The 23,885-nt window shown below is 39.1% G+C and overlaps 1 protein-coding gene across 1 annotated transcript in view; it reads left to right on the top strand.

The window, feature by feature from the left end:
* The window catches only part of LOC118932656 (keratin-associated protein 24-1), a 207,199-nt gene extending 194,380 nt beyond the window's left edge, over positions 1-12,819 (top strand). Inside the window, exon 2 of the mRNA XM_057503951.1 lies at positions 12,806-12,819. The gene's annotated coding sequence lies outside the window, so the exon portion shown is untranslated. The remainder of the gene's footprint in view (positions 1-12,805) is intronic.
* Positions 12,820-23,885: the final 11,066 nt, after the last annotated feature.

The following is a 23,885-nucleotide window of genomic DNA, read 5'->3' as shown; positions in this document are numbered from 1 at the left end:
GGATGATGCTACATCCCTAGTGGGATGGGTACCATTTGTGTCTCAAACAGCTGGAAATACAGTATCTGCAGACTCGTGTTGGCTTTTGTGTCTTGGTTTAATGCACAGAATCTGCCAACCTGTAGTAGCTACCAAGACCAGTTTGGGTCTCTCTGTTCCTCCAGATGCTGTTAGGAAAACCCAAATGGGAAGTACAGATAACTAAGAAATAACAGATGGGATTCTAAATAATAAAATGTGTGATAAAGAATATATGTACTCTTTCATCAATGTTTTCCTACATTTTAAAGAAAGTATAAATCAAATTTTTCATTAGGCAATTGCATTCTTTTCTTTTTCTATTTAGGAATTTATATAAAGACATTTAAAAGTTAATAAAAGTATCAACTCCATTGCCCCAAAAGGAGTATTGAGTTTCTTAAAAAAATTAACAGAGATTCAATTTCCAAAGGCAGTCTATCAAATCATAGTGATTTCTAACTCACTCAGGCATGGAGAAAATTCATCTTTCACTAATTATCTCAGTTGGGAAAAGAATCCTCTTTATCTAAATAATAGGTGATTATTTGATTACTACAAATGGTAGTAATTGAAAGAGTTGTTTTAGAAACTCACTATCCCATGACTATGAGCCAAAATAAAGGCATAAAATGATTTATTTTTTAAACCCCAACTATATCTACTAAACAAAACCTAAAAATTGCATCTGCTATACATGATTATCATGCTGAGATTGCGATACTGGCCTTTTGCCTCCCATTGGTTATTGAGTTATCAAATAGTTGTGGTTTCTAGATTCAAACTGTTTCAAAATTCAGGAAAAGTGACTGCCATGCTGGCACCTGGTTCTCTGGGTAGAATATAGAAGCTTTGGCAGTAATCCTGGGTCTTGGCACCCACAGTCCCCTTCTCTCCTGCAATATTTCCTCAAAAGATGCATCTTTCTTCTAATGGTCAACCTAGTTCAACTTAGGCAATGTCTAAAGAACTTTCTCGTGTTGCTCGATCTCTTATCAGACGAGCCAGGAAAAATCCCCACGAAGTCAGAATAACACAGGTTCCTGGAGGGCTGAGCAGGATGTCTCAGGCCCTCCCTCCCCTTCTTGCCGTGTTGCTTCCCCTCCCACCAGGGAAAGCTGATAGAAAAAGACAATGCTGACCATCTCTGGATGAACTGAGGTCCGCCCGTGTACTTTCCAATGGTAACAATATGCTGTGATTTAAAAAATAATGAGTTCGTTTCTTTATGTTTCTGCCATCCTAATGCCAGCAAAGCAAATATTTCCTTAACATCTTGTCTACCCATTATTATGAAAAATTCAAGTACTATTTTTTTGTAATACCTTTTCTATAATCACCTCAGACACTTATTTGAATTTTTCTTTCAGCTTTATTTAGGAAAAGAACAAAACAAAACCTTTACCTGTTCTATTTAGTTTGGAAATAATCAAATATCATTGATATAGTGTCAGTACAAAGCATGTAAAGTTTTCCATATGGCTTGTATCCTTTTCGGAGTCATGTCTACTAGATATCCAAAGCCGGAATTCCACAGGAGGGCAAATTAAATTGTCATGGATATAATATTGGGATAGCTCTCTTCCTTTTTATTTTCCTGTTTGTAGCACGTATAAATCTTCATCTTTCAAAAGAATTGAATTTTAGTTGCGTATATGTACATATGTATCGTCTTGTTTTTAGAAGCAGACCTCCTACAGTCTAATGTATACGTGAGAAAACAGAAAATCAGAAAAAGACAGCCACTGGAGTGCCCTCTTGTGGAATAATGCAACACCGCAGCAGTTGAAATTGGACAGTGACTTCCCTACACCTAGAGAGAATAAGCATCCGATAGGAAAATGCAGAAGCCCAGGACAGAAGAAAGAGAGAGCACAAGGACGATGAAGCGTATTTATTTGACGCAGCTGTTGAAAAATAACAAAAATGCTTGCAACGCCTGTAATAGTCTAAAGAATAAGATGCAAAAAAAATTCATGGTTTATCATAAAAACCATAATCCACATTATCTATAATTTATTTCAAGATTCTGATGTCACATGAGCCTTTGGTTACTTGTTAAAAACTTAGTTTCCCCTTGATTAACTTGTGTCCATAATAAATATTCCCGGGGAAAGGAAGTATCTTCTTTTGTAAATCAGTGGTGTTGGCCATTTCCATTGAAATGGAAAAATAATGAAGCTCTCCATGCAGTGTGAATTATAGACCATATATGTGAAGTGTAATTTGCATAAAAAAATATAACTGCTAATGAAGAAGATAATTGAGTGTCTTATTCCCAATAAGATCATGTCAATGGTGAATATTACAGGAAAGGTAGGGTTGGTTGATATGAATCCAGTGGGTAATGGAAAAAATAAGAAACTCAAGTGATCATGGCTGTCACTGTGGAAATGTATATAGGTTCTGAGCACCACTGAAACTTCATTAATGAAGTAACTATGTTTATTCAACAAAGTGGACTGAATGTGGTTAAGAAAAAGAAAAACATTAGGAACTACACACGAGATAATAATAAAAAAAATAAACTAATATTTTTCTTTATTTTTCAGTAATTCAAAGCTAACGAAAAATTTGCATAAAGAATAAAGAGAAAGCACTTCTGGAAACCCACTGCATAGAAACAAGAACACTGCTGAAGATGAACAAAATCAACTTTTTTGGACTTTTTGCATCCAAATATTTGAAACAATATGAGAATCTTTATTCAAAAAAGGAAAAAAAACCCGGAAAAACCGAAATAACAGAAAGTTTTGTGGGGTTTTCACTTGTTCTATTCCTGCTCTGCTTTCCCTTGAAAACCATAAGCCACACAACAATGGCACCTGTGAAAAACGGCAGCCTAGCAGTGACCAGAGGAAAAATAGACTGGGCTTTAAGCTCCCCAAAACGCTCCATTTCCAGAGGACTGACACAAGTTGGGAGCTGCCTGCAAAGGTCCCAGTCACAGAGTTTCTCTTTTTTTTAAATTGATGCAGAGCATGTTCAGTGAGAAATGCCTTGTTTGAGAGCATATTTCAAAAAACAAAACAAACAAACAAATCCAGCAACAAATTTACATTTCACTGCTTAATGCAGTGCCACTAATTGGGCAAGCCAGAGACTGGACAGAACATTTAAAAGGAAAATTTGGGGAATGAGATGCCCAGAAGGGATTTTGAAAAGTTCTTATATATTCCTGGAAATCTAGAAGGCCATGTACATATGTGTCATTTTGCCAGTGCGCGAAAGACCCGAGCAGGCCCTAATCCCTTACCTCTTGACGACCTTAAAGTACTACACTTACAGGATGAGGATTAAGGTGGAGTTGAAAACTGATGAACAAACACACTTTCAGCACATGGGTGCCTCAGCAAAGGGCAGAAAACACTGGCTGAAGGCATTTAGGATTTAGGGAAATCGCTATCTCACCATGATGTGACCGCTACGCCGAGCAGCGCCTTCAATGGCTGCCCATGACAAGGCATACGGACTTTGCACAATCAGTACAAGAAAAGGACTAAACACATGAATAGTGACAACAGAGCTTGGGTAAGAAGGAGAATCTCGTTGCCAGGGTTAACACTTTACATTATGTTAAAAGTCCAGCTTTCAACAGCAAATATGAGACTCAAAAAGAGAAAGGAAAACATGTGTAAAAACTAACACGAAAACATGGAGGGAAAAAAAGCGGTCAACAGAAATTGTCCTGTGGAAATCCAGATTTAGGGGTTAGGAAACAAAGTCTTTATATCAGATATTATAAATATGCCCAAAGAACTAAAGAAAAGAATGTCAAAAGAATTAAAAGAAAATATAAACATAATGTCCACCAAAAAGAGAATATCAATAAAAAGATTGAAGTTAAAAAAGAACCAAATAGAAATCCCTGAGTTGGAAAGTAAAGTAAATGAAATGAAATATTCATTAGAGGTGCTCAACAGCATATTTGAACTGACAGAAGAAGCAGAAGATAAGTCAATTAAAATTGTCCAGTGGGAGGCATGGAAAGAAAAATAATGAAGACAAAGAGCTCTTTAGAGACCTGTAGGATGTCACCAACTATACCAAAATAAGGAAGCATAATGGAAGTCTCAGAAGAAGAGGAAAGATAGACAGAATATTTGAAGAAATAATGGCTAAAACTTCCCAAATTTTATGAAAAAGATTAGTCTACACATCCAAGAAGCTCAACAAACTCTAAGTAGGATAAACTCAGATCCACACCTACACATATCATAGTCAGACTGAAAGATCGAATCTTAAAAGAAGCAAGACAAAAGTGACTCATCACATCAAGAGATCCTAAATAAAATCAATAGTTCATCCCACCAGAGACTATTGAGAACAGAAGGCAATGGAATATTGCAAGTGCTGAAGAAAAAACCTGTCAACTGCACCCAGCAAAGCTATCTTTAAAAAAAATGAAAGAGAAATTCAGACATTCCCATAAAAAAAAAAAAAAACTGAGAATCTGTTGCAAAAAGGCCTGTTCTATAGGAAATAATAAAAGGAATCCTTTGGGCTGAAATGCAAGGATACTGCACATTAACTTTAAAGCCCATGAAGAAACAAATTGCACTGATAAAAGTAACTATGTAAGCAAATGTAAAAGACAGTATAAATGTATGTTTGTAATCCCCAGAGAAATCATTAAGAAAATAATTCAAAAGTGCAGTAAAATGAATAAATAAAAAGGTGCTAGTGGGAGTGTCAAATAATTTTTGACACAAGAATTAAGTTAGCTCTTTACTTCACACTGTTACAAACATTAAGCTTGAAAATTATCATAAAGCTTAGTGTAAGAGCTAAGACTAAAAAACTGTTAGAAGAAAACATTGGAGTAAATCTTTGTGATCTAGGATTAGATAACACAAAGCCACAAGTGACATTGGTAAATTGGAGTTCATCAAAATTGAAAGCATTATGATTCAAAAGACAATCAAGGAAGAGGAGATAACTCACAGAATTAAGAGATAGTATCTGTAAGGGATATAACTCATAAGGGACTTGTATCTAGTCTATATAAAGAGCTCCCACAACTCAACAATAAAAAGAAAGCTCGATTAAAAAATGAACAGATTTACATCATTATATATATACATGTATGTGTGTATATATATATATATATGAGTTTACACTGATAATTCCAATTTCAAATCAACTACAAACACTTCATTCTAATTTTCCTTCCTTTCATGTTTAAATCCACTTGTCCCAGTTGTGAGAAATTGGCTCCCATTAACCTTCAAATACCAACGAATTGCATGAGTCATCTTTGTATGCAACCATTTTGCCATCGATCTGTCATGCCCTTGTCCCCCAGTAGATGCCCTCCAGACCTTGCTCAGACTCTGACATCTGGCTATGGACCACCACCGGCTCCCTAACTGGACGTCCTCCTTACCACGCTCAGGCTTCAATACCCTGTGCCCAAGCTTCTACCTATGGCTGTCTTTCCCCAGTAAACTCCTCCTCACCTCTCTTCTCATGCCACTTGCTGCTGATACCACCTGTTCAAATGTCCTCCTTATCACAATTGGGCTCAAACACCCTGGCTGGGTGATCATCACTTCTCTGTGTACATGGACCTCCTCAAACTTCTTAGCCTCTCATTTACTCCAGGCCAAAGCCACCGTTGCCCTCACCTCCCGTAGATGCTCTTTCCTTCCACACAGTTTCCTTTACTACTCATTGGCCCCTGCCTTTACCCACACCCTGCAAAATACCTTCCTGGTCAAACTCGTGTCCTGACTGACAGTCTCTCAACTATGCAGATGTCTATTGTATGTTCCCATGCAATGTTTTTTTGCACAGAAATGTTAAGGAAAGAAGAAAGAGAAAAATCAAAGAAGTAAAAAAGGGAGAGAGGGAGAAAAGAAAAAGAGGGAGGGAGAAGCGATCACTTTAAATCAGTCATAGGATCCCAACCTGACTTTCTGTTTTCCTTTTCTTGCAGCCGGAAAGAGTTATTATCTCTGTCTGTGGGACCGTGACTCCTCTAAAATGAGCTTTTATTATCATCTGAAGAAAGACTTTTTTATAAATCAAGCAAGCATGCTCCAGCATGTTGAGGGGCAAGCAGATCAAACAAAAATCAAGACTATCTGCAGTATTTGGAAAATTAAGAGATGAGTGGCTGCTACCTGTAAATTACATTATCCTTGCCAAAAAAGAAAATACTCTCTACTTTGAAAAAGCAAATTTGCCCTATTCTGGCTTTGTACTGTAAATTCTGTTGAGTACATCCTAGGTTGCTTTTTTTCTTAAATTTTGATTCACAGTAGAATCCCTTTCTCCATCTTTAATGGACTTCCCCAGTTTTCTAAGGATCAGAGGGTGACAGATATACAAGTGTTATCCGCACAAGACAAGCAGAGAGGGAGATCAGCTAACACCTTGTTTCCAAATCCTATTCTGGAGTGAGTGGATGGATGCCGGTAGTGGTAGAGGATTCTGAATTATGTTATCTATCAGAAGAAAAGGAAAGAAATCCATCAATTTAAACAGTCACTTCATTAAGTGGTATTTTTTTGCCCAGCTTTCCTCATTTTGTATCCCTCATCCCTGTGTTCTTGTGTCTTTGATCTTTTGGTTGGTTAACATGAGATAATAGGCACCTTCTGGTCAACGTGAAAAATCTGCCAGAAGTCACTTCTATTTGCCTTTTGACCACAGGAGAGTTAATTAATGAAGCATGGAGTGTCTTTACACATGGGAAGGTTATTTCTGTGAAATACTAGGAAAAGATTTGGATATTTCATAGATCATATCAATGTAAGCAACAAGACATTAACATGCTGAATTGAATTAGGAAGTTGTTTATGAAAATACATTTTAGCCAGTAATTTATTAAATCAGCCATTCTACTTCCCTCCATGGATAAACAAGGTCCATTTGTCGATTATTCTATTTGCCAGATCTTGGAAAGCCACCAAAAGCTTTCCTGGACATAATAGATTTTGAATTTCATTTATTTTAAAATGTTGTTTTTCCAAGTGAAATAAATTGTTTTGACATGTCTCATATTTTTCTGGTCTAACTAGTTGTATCATTATGTGGCATTGGGCATAGAATTGAATTTAAAGGACAGGATAAGGATGCCCAGAGGATGTTGTAAGAACAGGTGGGTGAAAGGTATATGAAGAGATGAGTGGCTGCTGATAAGAAGGGAGCATGTGATTTTGCTTTAGAGCAGGTAAGAGCAACACTTTGACAACTACCTGGTTATTCTAACAATCTGTGGTCTATTTTGAGGATGAAAAATTAGGAAAGTGCTTCCATATTTCAACTTCTCAAATATTCATAAATGTTCTTCTAGTAGCTGAGAGATACTTTTCTTATTATTTAGATCTAATTATCTAAGATCAATTTTCTTATTATTAGTTTCAACAAAGATCAAAAGTCTAAGATCTAGATAGTGATAGAATTGCAGACAACATTTTCTGTCATCATACATTTCCATGTTTTCTTTTACTTTTTTTATTCTGTCATTTATAAAGCATCATATGTATAACAGACAGGAAAGTTACATTCATCTACAGAGAACAAAAAACATTCTGTAAACTTGAAAAAATTTTTATTTTAGATATTAAGCCTCTAGTAAAAAAGATTGAGCCAGGATCTAATGGCTGCTGGGAGCAGGTGAAGGAGATCAGAAAGAGAAATGCTGTCACCAAAACATCTGTTACTGATGGCACTAGCAAATACGGGACGGAAAGAGGGAATAAGAAGATATTTTGCACATTTCTGGGCACAACCAGAACTTTATGAGGGGCTTCTGAATTCCCTCTATTTGAAGATCTACCTCTATGCCAAGAAGTTGCTGAGCATTGGTGATGTCTCAGGCCTGCAAAGTAACTGAGATGTTTGGGTCATGGGGTCTTTTCTTACCTACTTGTTTGTTTGCTTTGATGATGATGCAAAGTGTGTAAAATGGTAACAGGGGGGTTAGGTACAAGAATTTAAATCAAAAGTATGCAAACTATGGTCGATGGGTGAAATCTGGCCCATAAGCCTCTTTTTGTAAACAGAGGTTTATTGCAAATAGGCACACTTATTTATTTACATGTTGTCTATAACCATTCTTGTGCTACCTAGTAGTTGTGACAGAGACCGAATGGCCCCCCTAAATGTGAAATACTGTCTGGCCTGTAGGTAAAATTGCAATGTTTCCAGACTCTCTTGCCAGGCTTTAGTGTATTTGCATATCAGTAGGTGTTTCCAAGGGGTGTAGAGAATTAGTCCATCTGTGCATCAATAGGAAATTACAAGGGCCTGCAAGGGTTTATCTGGACCAGAGAGGTTGGGTGGAGCTGCTTCTGCTGCAGCCAGGTCCAGAGAGGGATGGGATGACTGCTTGTAAGAAATAAAGGCTTCCTTAAGTTTATTTCTCCCTTTGACTGATTTTGGTGTAGAGGTATTTTGCCCTGAGATTCCGCTCCCCCAGAGTTACAGGCCCTTTACAGAAAAGCTCTCCTATTGAAGCAGAGGTCATTGAGGTGTCCCAGAAGCAGTGTTATTAAAAACTCCCCCTTGGAAATATTTTCCCCTAACAGTGAGAGAACTAATGCTCCCTCCATATATTTTTTTTACATCATGTTCTTGTGGTTAAATACTCATAAGAAAGAGTACTAGGTGGATTTTCTTTAAAAAGAGAGCATTTAACATATTGTGATTTTTAACATACCGAACAAATTTTATGATGTTCTTAGGGCAGAACAAATATTTCAGGTGAGGGGCTGAAGAAACATTGACCGAGCTGAAAATTTACCCGGTCATGACCACTGTTGTGAATTCTGATTAGCAGTTGTAATTGGGTGGTTTTCAGAAAACAATGAAAACACTTGCACATGTTAAGAAACTGTGACGGAATAAGCATTTGTGCAGAGAGAGAGAAGGCCAGACAAGGCACAGGGTTCTTCCACTTTCCCTCCAATTATTTATCCCTTTGCTCCAAAGAGACACGTGCTCTACTGAGATCCATTTCTCCCTCTCCAGAGATTTTTACTTTTATTTGATAGTTATTGGGTGTTGTTTGTTTAAAGACGATTTGTTAGAGCAGTTTTAGTAGATTCACAGCAAAACTGAGCAGAAGATTCAGAGATGTCCCATGTTCCCTCCTCCCCCACCATCAACATCGCACACCAGACTAGTTATTTGTTGCAACTGATGAACCTCCAATGACACATCGTTACCACCCAAAGTCAGCAGTTTACATTAGGGATCACTTTTGATGTTCACTCTGTGGGTTTTGATAAATGTATGATGACACGTACCCTACAAGTAATTGTTTTTGTTTTCACTTACTTTACCTGGCACACAGCACAATGCCTAGCCTTTTAAGTCAATTGAGTCCAGCTGAGTTTTCACTGTTTTTCTCTTCTTTTTCTTGTTACTGAGTCAATTCAGGTAAAGCTACTGATAAAGAGAACCGGCCTTTGCTGAGCCCCAAAAAGTCCCAGATATTTTATGTGTGTGAGGGTTCATTTTATGTGTCAACTTGATTGGGTCGTAGTCTGTCCAGCTGTTTGGACAAACATTATTCGGGGAGTGTCTGAATGAGATTAACACTTGGATTGGTAGACTGAGTAAAGCAGACTGCCCTCCCTAGTATGGGTGGGCCTCACCTATTCCCTGGAGGCTTGAATAGAATAAAAGAGGATGACAGAGAATTCAAGCTTTGGACACTGTCTTCTCCTGTGCTTGGACTGGAATGCACTCCACTGGCTTTCCTGGATTATCAATTTGCCAATGGCAGACTGTGGGACTCCTCAGCCTCCTTAATCATGTGAGCCAATTCCCTATAATAAATTTCCATGTGTGTGTGGGTGGGTGTGCCTGTGTAAATACATATCTATATTTAGATATATTTAGACAGATGCATAAGATGTGTCTCCTATTAATTCTGGAGAGCTCTAGTACAGTATGCAATAAATCAGGTAGTCCTTAAATTACTCCAAGGAGGTAGGCATTATTATCCTTTTCTTACAGATGAAAGAAAGATAAAAAAACAGAAGGAAAGAAAAAAAGGAGAAAAATCTGAGACTCAAGAGTTAAGCAACTTGTTCAATACCCTGCTACTAGCATGTAGCAGAGTCCAAATACAGATTCAGTTGTATGATCTCCAAGTCCCTTTTTCTTTCAAATCTACCAGGCTGATGGTGACTTCCAGCCTTGGGGCAAAGTAAATGAGAACCATTGTCCTAAAGAAGAACAAGATCTTAGTACTAGATTCAAGATTAGTCCCAGAACGGAGGCAGACACTTGTCACCGAGAAGCAGTGGCCAGCAATGTGGCTATGTGGGGCCTGACAGTGAGTAGCCAAGAAGTGACGCAAAAAGATTCGCAAAGATTTCAAACAATATGGCTTCTCTCTCACTTACCAACTTTACATTTCCCTGTATGGCCCCGGAAGATGACTGGTTATCCAGAGACGGGTAAGATTCCTCAAGGGAGGAACAACCTAAGACAGGCACAGTCGCAGGGGGGCCATCAGGTGAGAAATTGGGGATCAAACAGAGGTGAGGCTTAGAACCTCACCCCCCCCCCGTTTTGAGAGAAATCTTCTGCATCCGTGGATGTTTTGTTGCCCTTATCTAGCTTGGATTAATACTTAGTCTATAGGCACAGACCTGATCATCTACATTTGCTCTCTTACAGCACTAAATTATGTTTTCTACCTTTATCTTGCATCTACCTACCACTTCAGCATTTTATTAAAAATAATAATAATAATAATAATAATAATAATAAGGGAGAAATGTGGGATTCACTTATAAATCAAGTATAAAAATCAAACGAGGAGGGGCGGAAGATGGCGGCGTGAGTAGAGCAGTGGAAATCTCCTCCGAAAACAACATATATCTATGAAAATATAACAAAGACAACCCTTCCTAGAATAAAGACCAGAGGACACAGGACAATATCCAGACCACATCCGCACCTGAGAGAACCCAGCGCCTCGCGAAGGGGGTAAGATACAAGCCCCGGCCCCACGGGAGCCGAGCGCCCCTCCCCCCAGCTCCCGGCGGGAGAAGAGCAGGCAGAGCGGGAGGGAGACGGAGCCCAGGGCTGCCGAACACCCAGCCCCAGCCATCCGGGCCACAGTGCAGGGCCCTCGATACTGGGAAAACAGGGCAGCAAGAACAGTGAGCAGGCACTGGAGGCTGGGCGACAGAGGACATAAGAAAAGCGCGCGACCATTTTTTTTTGCTTTTTTGCTGTTTTGTTTTGGCGAGCGCTTTTTGGAAGTCTTAAAGGGATAGGGACCCCAATACTAGTGAAACAGGGCAGAAAGACCGGTGAGCAGAGGCCTGAGGCTGGCACCGGAGAATAAAGAAAAATGAACGACCACCTTTTTTTTTTTTTTTTTTTTTTATTAAAAACATTTTTTTTTTTTTTTAATTAAAAAAATTTTTTTTTCTTTTTTTTTTGGTGGGCGTAGTTTTGTTTTGGCGGGTGCTTTTTGGAAGTCTTAAAGGGGCAGGGTGGGTCACTTAATCCAGAGGTAGGGAATCCGGGGATCTCTGGGCACCCTAACCCCTGGGCTGCAGGGAGCAGGGAGGCCCCTTACGGAGATAAATAGCCTCCCAGCAGCTCCTGCTCCAACGCGACTCCACCATTTTGGAGTAGCTGCCCGAGCCAGGCCACGCCCACAGCAACAGCGGAGATTAACTCCATAACAGCCGGGCAGGAAGCAGAAACCCTATCTGCGCGCAGCTGCCCAGCACAAGCCACTAGAGGTCGCTGTTCTCCCAGGAGAGGAGGGCCACAAACCAACAAGAAAGGAAGTCCTTACAGCCGTCACTCGTCCCAGCTCTGCACACTATTCCTATCACCATGAAAAGGCAAAGCTACAGGCAGACAAAGATCACAGAGACACCAGAGAAGGAGACAGACCTAACCAGTCTCCCTGAAAAAGAATTCAAAATAAGAATCATAAACATGCTGACAGAGATGCAGAGAAATACGCAAGAGAAATGGGATGAAGTCCGGAAGGAGATCACAGATGCCAGAAAGGAGATCGCAGAAATGAAACAAACTCTGGAAGGGTTTATAAGCGGAATGGATAGAATGCAAGAGGCCATTGATGGAATTGAAATCAGAGAACAGGAACGCATAGAAGCTGACATAGAGAGAGACAAAAGGATCTCCAGGAATGAAACAATATTAAGAGAACTGTGTGACCAATCCAAAAGGAACAATATTCATATTATAGGGATCCCAGAAGAAGAAGAGAGAGGAAAAGAGATGGAAAGTATCTTAGAAGAAATAATTGCTGAAAAGTTCCCCACACTGGGGGAGGAAGTAATCGAACAGACCACGGAAATACACAGAACCCCCAACAGAAAGGATCCAAGAAGGACAACACCAAGACACATAATAATTAAAATGGCAAAGATCAAGGACAAGGAAAGAGTGTTAAAGGCAGCTAGAGAAGAAAAGGTCACCTATAAAGGGAAACCCATCAGGCTAACGTCAGATTTCTCGACAGAAACCCTACAGGCCAGAAGAGAATGGCATGATATATTTAATACAATGAAACAGAAGGGCCTTGAACCAAGGATACTGTATCCAGCACGACTATCATTCAAATATGACGGTGGGATTAAACAATTCCCAGACAAACAAAAGCTGAGGGAATTTGCTTTCCACAAACCACCTCTACAGAACATCTTACAGGGACTGCTCTAGATGGGAGCACTCCTAGAAAGAGCACAGCACAAAACACCCAACATATGAAGAATCGAGGAGGAGGAACAAGAAGGGAGAGAAGAAAAGAATCTCCAGACAGTGTATATAACAGCTCAATAAACGAGCTAAGTTAGGCAGTAAGATACTAAAGAGGCTAAACTTGAACCTTTGGTAACCACGAATTTAAAGCCTGCAATGTCAATAAGTACATATCTTTCAATAGTCACCCTAAATGTTAATGGGTTGAATGCACCAATCAAAAGACACAGAGTAACAGAATGGATAAAAAAGCAAGACCCATCTATATGCTGCTTACAAGAAACTCACCTCAAACCCAAAGACATGTACAGACTAAAAGTCAAGGGATGGAAAAACATATTTCAAGCAAACAACAGTGAGAAGAAAGCAGGGGTTGCAGTACTAATATCAGACAAAATAGACTTCAAAACAAAGAAGGTAACAAGAGATAAAGAAGGACACTACATAATGATAAAGGGCTCAGTCAAACAAGAGGATATAACCATTCTAAATATATATGCACCCAACACAGGAGCACCAGCATATGTGAAACAAATACTAACAGAACTAAAGGGGGATATAGACTGCAATGCATTCATTCTAGGAGACTTCAACACACCACTCACCCCAAAGGATAGATCCACTGGGCAGAAAATAAGTAAGGACACGGAAGCACTGAACAACACAGTAGAGCAGATGGACCTAATAGACATCTATAGAACTCTACATCCAAAAGCAGCGGGATATACATTCTTCTCAAGTGCACATGGAACATTCTCCAGAATAGACCACATACTAGGCCACAAAAAGAGCCTCAGTAAATTCCAAAAGATTGAAATCCTACCAACCAACTTTTCAGACCACAAAGGCATAAAACTAGAAATAAACTGTACAAAGAAAGCAAAGAGGCTCACAAACACATGGAGGCTTAACATTAATCAATGGATCAATGACCAAATCAAAATGGAGATCCAGCAATATATGGAAACAAATGACAAAAACAACACTAAGCCCCAACTTCTGTGGGACACAGCAAAAGCAGTCTTAAGAGGAAAGTATATAGCAATCCAAGCATATTTAAAAAAGGAAGAGCAATCCCAAATGAACGGTCTAATGTCACAACTATCGAAATTGGAAAAAGAAGAACAGATGAGGCCTAAGGTCAGCAGAAGGAGGGACATAATAAAGATCAGAGAAGAAATAAATAATATTGAGAAGAATAAAACAATAGCAAAAATCAACGAAACCAAGAGCTGGATCTTCGAGAAAATAAACAAAATAGATAAGCCTCTACCCAGACTTATTAAGAAGAAAAGAGAGTCAACACAAATCAACAGTATCAGAAACGAGAAAGGAAAAATCACGACGGACCCCACGGAAATGCAAAGAATTATTGGAGACTACTATGAAAACCTATATGCTAACAAGCTGGGAAACCTAGGAGAAATGGACAACTTCCTAGAAAAATATAACCTTCCAAGATTGACCCAGGAAGAAACAGAAAATCTAAACAGACCAATTACCAGCAACGAAATTGAAGCAGTAATCAAAAAACTACCAAAGAACAAAACCCCCGGGCCAGATGGATTTACTTCGGAATTTTATCAGACATACAGGGAAGACATAATACCCATTCTCCTTAAAGTTTTCCAAGAAATAGAGGAGGAGGGGATACTCCCAAACTCATTCTATGAAGCTAACATCACCCTAATACCAAAACCAGGCAAAGACCCCACCAAAAAAGAAAACTACAGACCAATATCCCTGATGAACGTAGATGCAAAAATACTCAACAAAATATTAGCAAACCGAATTCAAAAATACATTAAAAGGGTCATACACCATGACCAAGTGGGATTCATCCCAGGGATGCAAGGATGGTACAACATTCGAAAGTCCATCAACATCATCCACCACATCAACAAAAAGAAAGACAAAAACCACATGATCATCTCCATAGATGCTGAAAAAGCACTTGACAAAGTTCAACATCCATTCATGTTAAAAACTCTCAGCAAAATGGGAATAGAGGGCAAGTACCTCAACATAATAAAGGCCATCTATGATAAACCCACAGCCAACATTATATTGAACAGCGAGAAGCTGAAAGCATTTCCGCTGAGGTCGGGAACTAGACAGGGATGCCCACTCTCTCCACTGTTATTTAACATAGTACTGGAGGTCCTAGCCATGGCAATCAGACAAAATAAAGAAATACAAGGAATCCAGATTGGTAAAGAAGAAGTTAAACTGTCACTATTTGCAGATGACATGATACTGTACATAAAAAACCCTAAAGACTCCACCCCAAAACTACTAGAACTAATATCGGAATACAGCAAAGTTGCAGGATACAAAATCAACACACAGAAATCTGTGGCTTTCCTATATACTAATAATGAACCAACAGAAAGAGAAATCAGGAAAACAACTCCATTCACAATTGCATCAAAAAATATAAAATACCTAGGAACAAACCTAACCAAAGAAGTGAAAGACTTATACTCTGAAAACTACAAGTCACTCTTAAGAGAAATTAAAGGGGACACTAACAGATGGAAACTCATCCCATGCTCGTGGCTAGGAAGAATTAATATCGTTAAAATGGCCATCCTGCCCAAAGCAATATACAGATTTGATGCAATCCCTATGAAACTACCAGCAACATTCTTCAATGAACTGGAACAAATAATTCAAAAATTCATATGGAAACACCAAAGACCCCAAATAGCCAATGCAATCCTGAGAAAGAAGAATAAAGTAGGGGGGATCTCACTCCCCAACTTCAAGCTCTACTATAAAGCCATAGTAATCAAGACAATTTGGTACTGGCACAAGAACAGAGCCACAGACCAATGGAACAGACTAGAGAATCCAGACATTAACCCAGACATATATGGTCAATTAATATTTGATAAAGGAGCCATGGACATACAATGGCGAAATGACAGTCTCTTCAACAGGTGGTGCTGGCAAAACTGGACAGCTACATGTAGGAGAATAAAACTGGACCATTGTCTAACCCCATATACAAAAGTAAATTCAAAATGGATCAAAGACCTGAATGTAAGCCATGAAACCATTAAACTCTTGGAAGAAAACATAGGCGAAAACCTCTTAGACATAAACATGAGTGACCTCTTCTTGAACATATCTCCCCGGGCAAGGAAAACAACAGCAAAAATGAGTAAGTGGGACTATATTAAGCTGGAAAGCTTCTGTACAGCAAAAGACACCATCAATAGAACAAGAAGGATCCCTACAGTATGGGAGAATATATTTGAAAATGACACATCTGATAAAGGCTTGACGTCCAGAATATATAAGGAGCTCACACGCCTCAACAAACAAAAAACAAATAACACAATTAAAAAATGGGCAGAGGAACTGAACAGACAGTTCTCCAAAAAAGAAATACAGATGGCCAACAGACACATGAAAAGATGCTCCACATCGCTAATTATCAGAGAAATGCAAATTAAAACTACAATGAGGTATCACCTCACACCAGTAAGGATGGCTGCCATCCAAAAGACAAACAACAAGAGATGTCGGTGAGGCTGTGGAGAAAGGGGAACCCTCCTACACTGCTGGTGGGAATGTAAGTTAGTTCAACCATTGTGGAAAGCAGTATGGAGGTACATCAAAATGCTCAAAACAGACTTACCATTTGACCCAGGAATTCCACTCCTAGGAATTTACCCTAAGAACGCAGCAATCAAGTTTGAGAAAGACAGATGCACCCCTATGTTTATTGCAGCACTATTTACAATAGCCAAGAATTGGAAGCAACCTAAATGTCCATCAATAGATGAATGGATAAAGAAGATGTGGTACATATACTCAATGGAATACTACTCAGCCATAAGAAAATGGCAAGTCCAATCATTTGCAGCAACATGGATGGAGCTGGAGGGTATTATGCTCAGTGAAACAAGCCAAGCGGAGAAAGAGAAATACCAAATGATTTCACTTATCTGTGGAATATAAGAACAAAGGAAAAACTGAAGGAACAAAACAGCAGCAGAATCACAGAACTCAAGAATGGACTAACAGGTACCAAAGGGAAAGGGACTGGGGAGGATGGGTGGGTAGGGAGGGATAAGGGGGGGAGAAGTAGGGGGGTATTAAGATTAACATGCATGGGGGGGTAGGAGAAAAGGGAGGGCTGTACAACACAGAGAAGGCAAGTAGTGATTCTACAACATTTTGCTATGCTGATGGACAGTGACCGTAAAGGGGTTTATAGGGGAGACCTGGTATAGGGGAGAGCCTAGTAAACATAATATTCGTCATGTAAGTGTAGATTAGTGATACCAAAAACAAAGCAAAAAAAAAAAAAAAAAAAAAAGGGCAGTTCCTGTGTGGTAACCTCCAACGAGTTCTACACAAGGGTATAAAGGGCACATAAAAGTGTAGGCAAAGGGTCTGTTTGTGTTTATACAGAGGATCAAAGCCTAATTGGGCTACCCCGAAAATGAACTAAGATACGATATGAAAAAAACTTCCAACATCAGCACTATCTGGAAGACTCATGCCAGAAGATGATCATCAAAAAACCCCAACAAAGATCCACGCACTGCTACAGCTGTAGATGCACTCATCCCACCAGTTCCTGGACTTGCCATGGGAATGAGGAAGGAGATATCTAAGCTGGCCTGTGCATACAGTAAAACAACAAATTTGACTGGATCTATACTGTTGGAACTCAACCAAGTATTTGGAGAAGTGCAAATTGTAGCGCTCCAAAGTCTTACAACTACAGACTATTTACTGTTAAAAGAACATATGGGATGTGAACAGTCCCCAGGAATGGGTTGTTTTAATTTGTCTGACTTCTCTCAGACTGTTCAAGTTCAGTTGGACAATATCCACCATATCATAGATAAGTTTTCACAAATGCCTAAGGTGCCTTAATGGTTTTCTTGGTTTCACTGGAGATGGCTGGTAATTACAGATATGCTTTGGTTATGTAACTATACTCCCATTATGTTAATGTGTGTGCGCAATTTAAGTAGTAGCTTAAAACCTATATATGCTGAAGTTACTCTACAAGAAAATATGTCAAAGAAATAATCAATCTTCCCATGTTTTCTTCCGCCTGCTACTTCTATAGCTTTTCTTCTTCCTTCCTAATTACAACCCTTAAATAGAATTCGTGCCTCATATCAAATTTACCAAGTATCATAACTCCTCCAAGTGGTAAAGATACCTCAAGACAAATGCTGGGCATAGAAGCCACAGGGCATAAATATGCAAAGAAGTAAAAAGCTAACCTTTTCAAACAATAAGGCTTCCCTCTCACTTACCAACTTCACATTTCCCTGTATGGCCCCGGAAGATGACTGGTTAGCCAGAGACGGGTAAGAATCCTCAAGGGAGGAACAACCTAAGACAGGCACAGTTGCAGGGGGGTCATCAGGTGAGAAATTGGGGATCAACAGAGGTGAGGCTTAGAACATCACCCCCCCTGTTTTGAGAGAAATCTTCTGCATCTGTGGATGTTTTATTGCCCTTGTCTAGCTTGGATTAACACATAGTCTACAGGCACACACCTGATCATCTACATTTGCTCTCTTACAACACTAAACTATGTTTTCTACCTTTATCTTGTATCTACCTACCACTTCAGCATTTTATTAAAAATAATAATAATAAAGAGAGAAATGTGGTATCCACATATAAATCAAGTATAAAAACCAAATGAGTATTCATATTTGAACTGACTGTTTAGAGTTCATAATGCATGAGCAAAACCGAAAGTTTCTGTGATGACTGCCCTTGTACTGTTCACTATGTAACTTATTCATTATGTAAGAATTTGTTCTCCATGTAAGAACTTGTTTGTTATGCCTCAGAAGATTGGAGACTGATGAAAATTAGGCTTGGGGTGGATTAATGATTGTGCATTGAGCATTGACTCCCCTATACAGAATTTTATTGTCGTTAACAACCATTTGATCAATAAATATGAGAGATGCCCTCACAAAAAAAAAAAAAAAAAAAAAAAGGACAGACTTCCAATGGTAAAATAAATAAGTAACCGGGATGTAATGTATAGCATAAGGAATATAGTCAAGATATTGTAACAGCTTGGTAGGGTGATAGCTGGAACCTAGAATTATGTATATAAATGTTCTACCACTGTGTTGTACACTTGAAACTAATGTAATGTAATACTGTGCGTCAACTACCCTTCAATAAAAAATAATTATTAAAAAAAAAAAAATCAAACGAATATTCATATTTGACCTGATTGTTTATAGTTCATGGTGCGTGATCAAAACCGAAAGTTTCTGTGATGGCTGCCCTTGCACTGTTCACCATGTAAGAACTTATTCACTATGTAAGAATTTGTTCACCATGTAAGAACTTGTTCGTTGTTCTTCAGAAGATCGGAGACTGATGAGAATTAGGCTTGGGGTGGATTAATGATTGTGCATTGAGTCCCCTGTACAGAATTTTATTGTTGTTAACCCTTAACAACCATTTGATCAATAAATATGAGAGATGCCTTCTCAAAAAAAAAGAAAGCAAGGGGCTGAAGCGAGCAGAGGGATCCATCCTTGCATTTTGCTCCTTTCTTAAGAGATGAAAAATAAGGGGCTGAAGACACTGCTGAATGGAAGGAAGCTTCTGCATCTCAGACACAGTGAACAGAGCCTTCACACGATCACCCGGCGGGTACTACCTCTAATACTGCTGTGGGAAAAAGTGGTCTTGGAGGTCTTGCTGGAGAGCAACAGTAACACTTTTTGGGTGTTCTCTCTTGCTAGCTTAGCATCAGATCTAATCAGTTTATTAGTTTCCTCTTGCTGGTGTAAAAAATTACCACAAACTCAATGGCCTATCACAAACTTAGTGGCACAAATGTATTATCTTCTAGTTATAGGTACCTATAACTATATAGATATATCGGTTTCAGCGGACCAAAATCAAGGTGTCATTCTCTCTGGAGGCTCTTAAGGAAAGTCTGTTTCTTTGCCTTTTCTAGCTTCTAGAGCTCCATTCCCTGGCTCATGGCCCTTCTTGCATTTTCAAAGACAGCATCTTAGCATCTTGCTTCAATGTTGCATTGCCTTCTCATACTGCTACTAAATCTGTCTCTGCCTTCCTCTTACAAACACACTAGGGGTTACATTTTGGGCCACCCAGAAGGATACTGGAATATAGTGTGAAGCGTGGTTCACCTCCTCCTCAAGCCTGCAAGGAGTGGTCAGAGTCTAGAACCAGAGAATTTGGTATGAGTTAGCATACTGGTCAGAAAGGAAAGTTATGAAAATTGCTGCCCCAAGGACCACTGTATCACCCTGTGTGATGTGGTGAGGAAGGAAGACGGTTATGTTGTGTATATATACAGGGGAGGCAGGTGGCTGTGGGGGGTGAAAAGGATGGAGCCAGGGAGGGAGGGAGATTTTGCAAAAGAAAGTTTTCGAGGTTTTTTCTACCCCTTAGCCCTCACAACTAAGGTATTTTAAAGCTGATTGATCACACTTCTCTGGCTATTTTTTGAGACAGAAAAAAGTGCAAAGGCAAGGAAAAGTTAAATAATCTTTCTAGGAAGTGAAGCAGAATAAGGAAGGAGAAAATGGTCTAGAAATGACCTTTATTTCATTACTTGAGATATGTAATTACAACTCCATTTCTAAGGCCTTTCTGCATTTCGGAGATGTAGGTACATGATGCCAAGGAAAATAAAAGGGAGGCATTGGCTGATACATAGAAGCTCTGCCTGCAAGCGGGGCCAGGTTGAGCCTTGCTCAAGCTCAGACCCATGTTGAAGAAAAGAACAATAGAATTGCTAACCTCTCAGTGAGAAGCATATTTTGACAGCGAAATCTGGGTGGAAGGAAAAAGGGAAGTTGGGGGTGGGGAGTGTCTCATCAAACGAGGCTGCAGGAATTAATTAGACGAAGACTGATACAAAGAATCCTGACTCAGTGGTAAGCTCACACTGAGATGTTTTGACCTCAGTTGCTCTTTAAGGAAAAAGAAATGCCCTTTATTGTCTGCTTCAGAACAGAGATTCTTTAGCAGAAAGACTGTTGGAGGTGTGCAAGGTGCGGGCCATAAGCTTTGGCATTCCTGAGCAGGAACCGTGGAAATAGAGGAGCCATGTAGACATTCATACAGACAATTCGTACGGACACAGAATATGACCAGTGAAGTTTGTGACACCCTTCTCTAACTGACAGTACACCTGGAGCTCTCTAACTTTAATGTGCTCACAGATTACCCAGGGATCTTGTTGAAATTCAGAATTGGATTCAGTACATCTTGGGTGGGGCCAGAGAATCTGCATTTATAGTGAACTTCCAAGTAATGCTGGTGTTTGTGGGTCTCCTGGCCATGCTTTGAGTGACCAGGCTCCAAACAGTGTCAGAAAACAGTGGCTTTTAGGGCCATCTCCCCAATTTCCAAAGAGGTTTGCATCATAATGAAATGTCACCTGAAAGGAAACTAAAATGAATTGATCACTGACATCCAATGCCATGTAACACTCAAGTTTATTTTGAAGTGGTATTTGATTAGGACTGAAGGAACTTTTTCAGGATTTGGGAAGATGGGAGTTAAGTAAGTCAACTCACACTGTCATCCACACCAACAGTGGAAAGTTCTTAGATTTACTTCCCAGGGAAGAAAACATAAAAAGCAACAAAAATAAATAAAAATGAAAAATAAAACAAAGACTAGAGCAATCAATGCTGAATACAACTGGACGGTGGCCAGAGCAGTCAGATTCAGCCTTCTTTGGACATTAAAATCACCTGGGTAACTTTAAAAACACTGATGCCAAGGCCCACTCCAGGCAAACTAACTTAATTGCTCTAAAAGGTAGCCTGGGCATCTGCATCACCCATATATTTTACTTTCTATTCTCTAGAGGAGAATATGACCTCTTGAGGAGGCTGGAGGAATGGTCATTCCCAGGGCTAGACAATTCCTAGAGAGTGGCCATACTCTGGGCCACCATCCACCTGTCCTAATCACCCCAGGGCCGGGTACTAGACAACCAGGGACAGCGCCTCTGTCCCAGAGCATACTGAAATTATTCAAGCTGGCCAATCCTAAACCTGCTTACCCTGCCTCACCTGTTCCTTGGGAGGCACAATAAAGACTCTGACCACATTTCTCATCCCACTCCTGCCTTCTGACCAACCCTGGTGCTCCCCCAGGTGACCCTCCATGGCGTGGTGCACCCTCTTAGGATCTGTGAGTATAACAAACTACATTTTCAGTGGCAGTTATAGCCTGATCTGTTGACCTTGACATACCTAAAGAACAATAAAACCTACATTTTAAAACAGTGCCAGAATTTTTCAAATACCATCAGATGACACCAGCTTCAGCCAAGGTTGAGAATCCCTGCTGGAAAACAGAACAAGCCCAGCCTAGTAGGTCGTCTTCAAATTGTATCAGCAGAGTTTTCATTAGAGAAGGATTACTTTCAAATAAACAAAAGCAAACTGAAAAACATGGTTGAACACCTGTTTGTTTGTTTTTTCCCTCCCTGCATGGGTTGCTGCTAGCCTAGTGGTTTTGGAGAACCACTTTTTTTTTCTTTGTTTGTGAGTGGAAAGGGAAACTAAAATTGGTTTTGCAGAGCAAAAACTCTGCCCACAGTTTTCTGCATCAGTTTTCTAATGAAAAGAAGACAAATTGTAATCCATTGACAGTACCAATTACTGTAAGAATAGCAGAGAAAGTTTGGGGCAATAGATCCCACTTTTTCAACCTCCCTTCCACTCTTCTCTACTGACCACCATTTGGAATAACTGCACTCCGATTCTGATGATATAAGATGGAAAAATTATTATTGGGTTTTTATGTAGGGAAATTATTAAATTCAAAGTGAAGTTCTGGCTCTAGTAAGAGTATGTGTCTGCAATTCACCTTCTGAAAACTGTCTAATAAGTAACAGAGAAGGGTGAAAACTCTTAAATATAACTTCGGATCTGAGATTTTCCCAGGTAACAATACTCACTAGAATGTAAGCTCTTATTAAGGCCATGCATTTTTGTTTTTATTCACTACAAAATCTCCAGTACCTAGAATTACTTTCAGAAACTACTACTTCACAATACTTATTACATGTAAAATAATACATGTAATAATGTAATAATGCTTATTACATGAATAATAAACAAGAAACATCTTCCAGGACAAAAGCCCATAGTACAATAAAATATGCTCAAGACAGGAAATAAGCTTTGCAACTGAATTCACAGTCCAGAGACCAGCTCTGTGCAGTATAGCAGCCTGCAGGCACACGTGGCTGTGAGCACATGAATGTGACCAATTTGGATTGAGATGTGCTGTAAAGTGTAAAATATATACTGAATGTTGAAGACTTAGCACAAACATAGAATTTAAAATATCTCATACTTTTTAAAAATTATATTTACTTGTTGGAAAGATATTTTGGATACACTGGATTAAGTAAAATATAACTTTAAAATTCATTCCATCTGTTTCTTCTTACTTTGATTTAATATGGCCACTGGACAATTTAATATTCTTTAACTCACGTTCAGGGCTCACATTTTATTTCTATTGTATGATACTATTCTAGGCTTCTCTTACTTCTTTAGGCATCTGCCAGTAGAGGACATAAGTAAGTCTCTGAGCAAGTCACAAATTACTTTCACTTCACAATTTTTTTTACTGAAGTACAGTTGATATTCTTTATCCATTTATCTATTGATGGACATTTTGTTTGCTTCCATATCTTGGCTGTTTTAAATGCAGCAGCACACATGGGCATGCACCTCACAATTTTGAAATCATGTAATAATAAATAAGCTAAATGTGTACTTTCTCTATACATTTATCTACATATATATTTTTTACCTCCTCCACTACTTTGCAAGTCCCAGAAGAGCAGTGACTACTCATGTATTACTATTATTCCTAGTACCTAGAACACTGCATGGCCTCAGGTTGTCATCAATAAACATTTTTTGAATGTGGAAATGAATAAACACTGATCTTCATGGTTGGCTCATCTACCAAGGAAACCCACTGGGACTTAGCAAACTACCCCTAAATCATTCTAAGAGAGCCAAGAGCCCAAGGAGTGGTCTTGTGTCATGCCAGTCCAGGCCTTCTCTATGTTGAACACATATATTTTTTTTGATTGAATAAATATATGAATGATGGGTTTATTTAATTAG

Source organism: Manis pentadactyla, chromosome 1 (assembly GCF_030020395.1).
Source record: "Manis pentadactyla isolate mManPen7 chromosome 1, mManPen7.hap1, whole genome shotgun sequence".
NCBI lineage: Eukaryota > Metazoa > Chordata > Mammalia > Pholidota > Manidae > Manis > Manis pentadactyla.
The sequence above is the reverse complement of the archived record's forward strand: the minus strand, read 5'-3'. Positions and strand labels throughout refer to the sequence as shown.